Source organism: Phascolarctos cinereus, unplaced genomic scaffold, assembly GCF_003287225.1.
Source record: "Phascolarctos cinereus isolate Bilbo 61053 unplaced genomic scaffold, phaCin_HiC Scaffold_9;HRSCAF=440, whole genome shotgun sequence".
Classification (NCBI taxonomy): Eukaryota; Metazoa; Chordata; class Mammalia; order Diprotodontia; family Phascolarctidae; genus Phascolarctos; species Phascolarctos cinereus.
In genome coordinates, this window is record NW_027556402.1 from 57,782,616 (window position 1) to 57,791,946 (window position 9,331).

Below are 9,331 nucleotides of genomic sequence, written 5' to 3' on the forward strand. Positions count from 1 at the left end.
AGTTAAAATCAATGTTTTTAAAAGTCAGGTTCAAGATATGAAAACAATATATTGCTTTTGACTACCTACAGTGGCATTTATCTATTTAGGTGCTGAACTGTTACGGCTTTAAAAAATCGACAAATAGTTAATGAATGATGTAATTTGTTGTGCATAGCACCTAAAGGATGGCAAAAATTTACATATATTATTATTATTATTTTTTTATCTTTTGCTCTTCACAACAACCCTATTAAGATTTGGGTATGTTTTTCCTTTTTTTCTCTTTTATTATTTTTTTTAATTTCTGTGTTTTATAACTCTCTATTTTACAAATGAAGAAACTGGAGATCAGAATGATTAAGTGAAAATCAGAGGAGCAGAGCTTTAGCACTAGAAAGGCACTTAGAGATTAGAGGGATAATGGGGATCATGGATTCAGAGGTGGAAGGGACCATAAGGAGCATTGTGTCCATCCTCCCCTTTATTTTACATTTTTGAAACTGATTCCAGAGAGATTAAATGATTAGTTTTAGGCATGAAGTAAGTGCCTAAGGTAAGATTCAAACCCTGATCATCCTATCTTCAGGCTCAGTGCCCTATCCACTATACTATCTTGCCCCTCGCATGGTCAATTAATTAGTAAATACTGGTGGAGGAATTAGGACTCAAGTTTCTTCTAATTCTGATTTCAATACTTTTTCTCCTCTAACACACTGAAGACAATAATTCTACTTTTTCTCTTCCTCTTTCCCAAATACATCCAAGTTTTGTAATTTATATGATTATTATTAGCATAAATATTATTAATATCTATTTTTTTACTGGGTCTTCTTGTCTTTTGCAGATTGAAAGTTCAAGGCTATTCACAGCCTGATCCCACTTTGATTAGCATGGGTGCTTTGACCTGTTTTGTTTCCAAACCAGGCTTGTTTGCCTCCTCCTTAGGGAACTTGGTGGCTCTCCACTTCCAGAGTCTCATTACATTCATAGAAAACTTAGTGTAGGCACTTGATTAGTTGAGCCCACTAAAGCTCAGAACCTCTGGGCTCAGAAGATATGATTAAGCAATATTTATTTTCTTATTTTTTCTTTAAAAAATGCACAGCATCTTTTTATATTCTTTCTTTCATATGAAATGCTTTATGAATTTGCAGATCATCTTTGTGCAGAGGCCATGCTAATCTTCTCTGTAATGCTCCAATTTAGTATATGTGTTGCTGAAGCAAGCAGTCTAATTAGCTTTTCAAAGTGCTCCAAATATATAATCTCACTGCATTCTTGCAATAACCTCATAAGGTCATTATGCTCAACATTTTTGTTGTCATTTGGAAGATGGTTATATTTTCAAAGAAAAGGAATGTTTTATCTTTGAATCACTTTGATGCACATTTTGTAATTTGTGGTTCCAGAGATGGAGAGAACCAGGAATTGCTAGAGTTATATATAACTCTCAATTATCTTTGCTTTCATGGGACATTTGAAGCATTCAGAAGATTCTAATGCTACAACTCCAAAGAAATGTGATACAGGACATGAACATCCTAAGACTAGTAAACTGCTACTCATTATATGGGAAATGTGACAATAATATTCATAATGTTCAAAATTTTCTCATAATCTTGGATTTATTATTTACCAATATGGATGCTTACATAAACAAAATTGAAGAAAATTCCCTATCCTTTAAGAATATTGAAGGATTGGATCAAAGGAGCTTTGAGAACTTTAATATGATCATAGATTTACAACCCGATAGAGTCTGTGAGACCCACCATTCCCAATTCCCCTAATATCATAATGAGTAAACTGAGAGGTAGGGAGGCTAAGGTAAGTCAGGCACAGCATAAATATCAGAGCCCAGATTTAATTCTAGCTTCTCAGGCCATAAAATCAATATTCCTCCCACTTATCTTTTGATAAGGGAGGTGGTATTAACTATACTGCATTTTTTAAAATCTCATACTAAAGTGAGTTTTTGTAGTCAAAAGGGAAAAAAATCTTTCTGTAGCTATCATTTGCTATGCATTTAATTGAAATATAAACAATTTCAAAAATATCTTCCATGATGAATCCATTAACTATAGGTTTATTTTACTGTCTTTGCACTACTCCCACTTTGTAATAGTGTTCTCTATTATTCAAAGCTTTTTCTGGGTTTTCAATGTGGTGTTAATATAGAGGAAATGATAATGAATAAAATTTTAAATAGAAGAAAGATTTTGCTTTTTTATTTTAAATCAGGGGGATCAAGAGATCTAAAGAGGAAAACAAAATTATGTAAAGAAAAAGGATGAACAGAAAAGAACAAAAATGACAGGAAGTGTAGTGTTATATATTGAAAAGAATCAGACTTTTGGTTGGGAGAAGTGGATTCTAACTCTAGTGCTGCCACTGACTGACAGTAAGGACTGAATCTTTCTGAATTTCAGTTTTCTCATCTGCAAAATTAAAGATGGCATTAGGTTGCTCCCAGTCCTGAAATTCATTTATTCAATAAGAATTTTAAGTAGCTATATACTACTATCCTAGAAACTATTAACTAGGTTCTAAATAGCTGCAATTCTTCTTTAGTGTCTCAAAATCTTGAAAAGATAATACAAAACTACTATTTTGCATGTTGATATTTATTAAGATTTGTATTGATATAGACAGTATTGCTGCATTAGTTTTAGATTAATTAATACACCTCATATTCATTAGCAAATAAATCTTACTTGTATGTGCTACATTATATCGAATTTGGAGTATGATTGATAGACATATACACTTATGTATACATATATGTGCTTATGCATGCATGTGTATGTGTACATACAAACATATACATATACATATTTCTCAGCAGTGGGGGTCTAAGCCAAGTATTTGAGTATATTCCCATTTTACTTTCTAAGGCCTCATATTCTATTAAGAATTCACTTTAATCAGTTACTCAACTGAAGCAACATCTTTAAAAGACCTTTCCTTATTTCCTTAGCTATTTGACTTATTTGGTATACAAATCCCAAGAAAAATCCTAACTTCACTTTACTAGACCTATAGTAATAAGGCAGTGTCTTACTGGTATTATACTCTTTCTATTTCTATTTTAAATAAGGTATAAATTTGACCCCTAAGAAACTTTAGACCTTTGACTTGCAAGTATGGATACTCACTCTGCCTGAACGCATTTACATCCCATTGTGAGCATGGAAGCTGCACGGTGAAATTGTCTGTAGCTCTCCTCTTCGACTTAGGAGTAGTAATAAAGTTTGTTAAAGCCATCTCTGTACAGGAAGGTGTTCTTCTGGATTGCCTGAAGTACAAATAGACTCCTTACTGGTCTTCCTATTAAGTAACTCTAGAACCTTCATCAAAACTATCCACAACTCACCTGAACATCCCAAATCAGGCTTCATTATGTAAGTCTTCTGTTCCACTCTTTGATAAAAACTCCTCATTATGTATTGGAACAAATTTTATATATTACTGATTTTCAAGTCCTTCCATATTCTCATCTCATTTTACCTAACCAATGTTATTTGTGTGCTGTTTTCCGTGCGCGCGAGCGCGTGTGTGTATGTGCATGCGCGCACATAACTCTCATTCTTAATTCCTCAACAGGTACATCTAGAACTCTCAAACTTAATCCCCATGTTAATGAATGGTGAGGAGTCCTATGCAATTTTGAATCACTGCTGAATTTCCTAAGTATGTTAGGATAATTGTTTCATCATCCTCTCACTAATTTTCAAAAACTGAATGTCCAAACAAGACAACAACAATCTAAATGAGTAGGTTCAACACAGAAGATGCTCCATGAGAGGGAATCTATTGCCTCTCTAAAAGTTTGTGTCTTGTGCCTGAGGGTTTACATAGGATCATAGAATCACAAATTTAGACATCATGTAGTATAATCACATCATTTTGCAAATGAGGGAGTTTAGAGAGAGTAAAATGAAGTGACTCACCCAATGCCACAATCATAGGAATTGTCAGAACTGGTATCAAGCCCAGGTGGTCATGACTCCAAACTCAGTATTTCTTCCACTTCACCATTCTTCTATTTGCATAGTATTTGTTCTCCCATTACACAACTACATTTCCACAATAGGGATAAGCAACATATATTTCACTTGCAGTACTTCCATGACAGAAAAAAATAAATTAAGATAAAAATAAGAATGATGATGTTTTCCTGAGCAGCAATACTTCTTTTGGGAATTTCTTATAGATTGTTGAAATAAAACTCTTTAAAATGTGTAAAAGGCTTTCAGCTGCTTGAAGTCAGGCACTAATTTTAATCTCAACTTTAAAGCCAGAACATATCCCAATTCTTGACAGAGGCTATCAAGTAATGAATGCAATAAATTTGTCCGTTGCCTTCCTACACAAAAAGAGCGATATTTGGGCAGTAAATTGCTTGTGTGCAGTAGCACTTTTATTTGTATGAATGTCAACTTCATCTAAGCATGTAGCAACCCCACGATAAATAATGAAAATCCTGTTTTAACACCATTGACAGTGTACAAGACATCCAACATAAAGCCCTTCCAACTGAAAGAAAACAATTACATTTAATAATCTCCCAAGTGCTCTGAAAGAAAATTGAAAAGGAAGATTTTTTTTAATGAGTGGAACAGCATGTTTGTAAATAAATAACTATATATATGTATACATATATTTTATACACACATACATACATATATATACATATATATGTGTATATACACACACACACACACACACAACTGGGATTTGTTAAAATCCATTTTTTTTTACTTGAAAACAGCTGGGTACATGCCATTTAGCACATTTCATTTGCACAGTGGAGGAGAGTAGCATACTGGGCTTTATTTTAAAAAAGGATTTAGATAAAAAAAAAAAAAACAACAAAGGTGTTGAATCAGGCCAGTGTATTGAGGCAGACAGAAGTACAACTGGAGATTAATATTTTATAAATATTTCTTCTGAGTTAAAATTGGTATGCTGATTTCCCATACTCTTTCACAAATACTATTGTCCATCAGTTTGGAGTCAGTAATGCAAAGTTACAGATGCCAAAAAGTAAATGATAAATATTATTCAAGACTGGGACCTCACTCACATAACAAAGTAGGTTTCATGTTGTCGATCCAAGAGCTTATTCTTATTGGATAATGATCCCTTGTGTTGTACTAGGTCAAGTTCCTAGAAGTTGTGATTTATTGGAAATTTTAAAAATAGACCTGTGATTCCACTGGCATATGGTATATCTCAATAGTTTTTAAGGAAAAATTACCCTAACCTTCATGTGGTAAAGGGATAAGATATTGATCCTACCATACCCTTGTTTGAATTCTGGCCTTCTGACTTTGGATGTATCAGTGGTGAATCATTTTTATTATCTGTCTGGACATTGTTTTCCTCACATAAAAAATGAAGGGCTGTGCTACATCATTCTTAAGTGTAATCAGATTTTAAACATGATGATACTAGAATCCAGTAACATCATTTTATAGATGAGGAAATTGAAGCTTGAAAAGATAACATCTCTTCCACAAAATGGTACAGGTTGTAAGAATTAACATTAAATTTCAAAACCACATAGAATCTTAGATTTTCAATTGAAAGGGAATCCGAAGGTCGTTTGGGATCTCTTTGTTCCTCCATGAGCCCATCTTTACTCCCACTCATCTAGATACCACCATGATCTCCCCTTTTCATTAGAGAACCCTATGAACTCCTAAGTCTTGCCATGGGTCTTCTGCTGCACCCTAAAGATGAACTAGCCTTTCCATTCAATGGAAAGTTCATTTCTGTGTATGTTGTCTCTCCTCAATTTGATTGTAAGCTTTTTGATAGCAGGGTTTGTCTTGGTCTAAATCTTTTGTTTTCTTCATTTGCCAAATAATAAGCACTATTTTTTATATCCATCCTATTCCATCTATTCTACCCCATTTATTTTGCAGATGAGGAACTAAAGCCAAAAGTGTTTAAGTGGCTCGGTAAAGCTTAAGCAAGTACAAAGCATGTGATCTGGGGCTCAAACTCAAATGCTATTATTTCAGAGTTTCCAGTTCATTTCTCTTTATAATGCACTACACAGGGAACAACACAGAGAACACACAGAGAACTTATTTGCTTGCGACAGAAGTGAGTAACATCCCTAAAGTGATGAGGTGCTGTTGCTGGGAATGGCAAACCACTCCCTTATCTTGCCAATAAAACCCCCAAATGGGGTAACAAAGAGTCAGACAGGATTGAAATGACTAAATAAGAACAAGCTTTTCCTATGATGAATTTAATAGTTTACATGTTATCTTTCCCATTAGAATTCAAGCTCCTTTAGGGCAAGAACTAACTTTTAATTTCCTTTGTATCACCACCTCCCTCACCAGCCTCACTTTCTCCTACAAAGCCATCTAGGTCCAGTGGGAAGATATACTCATTCTCCTTACATATATGCTGTATATATTTGGTTAAGTACTTGTCTCCTTGATTAGGACTTAAGCTCCAAGAAAGCAGGGATAATTCATTTTTTGAATTTGTATCCTCATTGTCTTTCAAAGTGGCTAGGAAATAGTAGGTGCTCAATAAATATTTAATTGACTGATTTTATTGCATTGTTTCTTCCTACAGCAGCCGCACCAACATGTAGAGAGTAACTTCAAGGATAAAGTTCTAATCCCTTAAAATGGTTTTTACACAATTTGTTTGGGCCTGGAGGATTTGCTTTTTGTTTCTCAGGGTGTGAGAAAAGGAGTGCTTCAAACTCAACCTCATTACCTGGGGCTTCATTTAAGTAAGTTGCTACCTAAGATTTCAATAAAATTTAGAATTTACACAGCATTATGAATTATATTAATCTAAGTTCTATGCCAATGAAACATCTCTATCTATATTTTAAATTATGCAAAAAGAAAGTATGAAACCTAGTTGAACCAAAATGAAGGCAATAAAATATTTTGTAACTTGTCTCCCTTAATTTTGTCCAGGGAGAAAATAGTGTAGCAAAATTTCCTTAGGAAGATGAAAGTGTGTTTAAAAACCTTTCCTGAATTCTCCTTTTATTCCTACTCTTCCAATTTGTCCTGTATAACATATACTACTATAATTTGGTTGGTGTTTACTAATGGGAAAAATGAAATATGTGAAAGGAGTTCTTGCTATGAAATTTAATAGAATGTGATATAACAAGCAACATAGGGAAGTATGCCTTTTAAACCATGGTTGATTTTTTATCAGTGAAAATATGCCTCCATTTTTATCAGTATTTTAAGGATAATTCACCTCAGTAGTTCTATATTATCATGTGAACAGGTATTTTTTAAAAAAATATTTATTTTATCTATTAAAGAACATACAAATTCAATTCTAAATAATGATAGTTAATACATGGAAAAATATTAGAAATTCCAAAATACATAGCTGAATGTAAATTAATTATATTAAAACTAATACTAATCTGAAAAAGATGGTCTACTAAGAGGAAATAAGATTTTTCCTCCTTTTTTGGAGTCTGTTGGTCCATTTAAAGAATGGGAATCTGATAATGATAAAGGTCCTATGCTTACCATAAATGGATAATAACTCAAGATTGTAAAGAAAAAAAGAAAACAAAATAGAATATTTAAAGAAATTTTGTCCCACTGATTAATTGTTTGGGAAATCTTTATTTTCACAACAAATTTAGAAATTATGTTGTTGTAAATCTATATACCCTACCCTTTTTCTTTCTAATTTCCATTGATTTATGATTATTTTAACTGCATATGGTTATTTTTATTTGCACATGCTTCAGAATCTCTAAAAAAATAGTAGAAATGAATACATCAGAAAATATAAAACCAGAAAATCAGATTACCTGTAAACAGAATAGAAAATTTTAATATACTTCCCTTATTTACAGATAGATTCAGATAAAATAAATGGAGAAATATTTTTAAAATATTGTTAATGGAAAAGAATGTAGTGAAGAAATATTAGGAAAGTTGTGTTTTATTTTAAAAATTCAGTATATAATATGTAATTTCTAACTCGTGCATATGTACAGAGCAGAATATTCCAAATATGCATACACATTCATATACACATAGTATACACATGTTTATTTAGGATTTTATTTTCCCCAATTATACATAAAAACATTTTTAACATTTGTTTATAAAAACTTTAATTTCCAAATTCTCTCCCTTCCTCCCTATTCACCCCTCCCATTGAGAAGGCAAGAAATTAAATATAGGCTATTCATGTGTACTCATGGAAAACATTTCTATATTAGTCATATTGTGAAAGGAAATATGGACAAAATTAATAAAAATAAATTAAAAAAACATATGCTTCAATCTGTATTGAAACATCATCAGTTCTTTCTATGGGGATGGATAGCATGTTTCATCATAAGCCCTCCCAGAGTTTTCTTGGATCATCATATTACTAAGAATAACTATGCCTTTCACAGCTGATCATCTTACAATTTTCCTGTTACATTGCACACAGTATATGTCACTTTGTATCAGTTTCTGCATATCTTTCCAGGATTTTCTGAGACCCTCCTAATCAACATTTCTTATAGCACAATAACATTCCATATCAATCACATACCACAATTTGTTTAGTCATTCCCCGATTCACGGGCATACCTTCAATTTCCAATTCATTGCCACCAAAAAAGAGCCGCTATAAATATTTTTATACATATAGGTCCTTTTTTTTTTTAATCACTTTTGGGATACAGACTTAGTGGAAGTATTGATAGATTAAAGTTATCCATGGTTTTATAGCCCTTTGGGCATAGTTCCAAATTGCTCTACAGAATCATTGGATCAGTTCACAATTCCACCAGCAGTGTATTAATGTCTCATTGTTCACACATTCCCTCCACATTTATCATTTTATGTTTCTGTCCTATTAACTGTTCTCATAGTTATGAAGTAGTACCTCAGAATTGTTTTAATTTGCATTTCTCCAAGAGCATTTTTTTTCATATGGCCATGGATAGCTTTGATTACTTCATGTGAAGGCTGTTTATAACTTTGGGGAATCACTTTTATTTTTATATATATTTTTATCTCTATATGTTTGAGAAATGAGGACTTTATCAGAGAAACTTGCTTCATTGTTTTTTTTTCACAGTTACTACTGCTAACTTCATTTCTCTCCATCCTATTTCCCTACTTGTTTATTCTCTTCTCTCTGTCTGTCTCTATTCACCCTCTCCCTGCTTAAAAGCATTTTGCTTCTCATTACCTCCACTTGTAATTTGCCCTCCTTTCTATCACCACCCTTCTCTTAACCCCTTCCATTCTCACTTTCCTGTAGGGTAAGATCGAGTTCTATACCTAAGTGAGTGTGTATGTTACTCCCTCTTTGAACCATTTCTGTTAAG

General features: G+C 32.9%; 1 non-coding gene across 1 annotated transcript; it reads right to left on the reverse strand.

Annotated features, from left to right (window-relative positions):
* Nucleotides 1–1,106: 1,106 nt before the first annotated feature.
* LOC144455563 (U6 spliceosomal RNA) lies at nucleotides 1,107–1,210 on the reverse strand. Its single transcript, XR_013484279.1, has one exon. It is a non-coding gene; the product is annotated as a U6 spliceosomal RNA (small nuclear RNA).
* Between the last annotated feature and the right edge of the window lie 8,121 nt (nucleotides 1,211–9,331).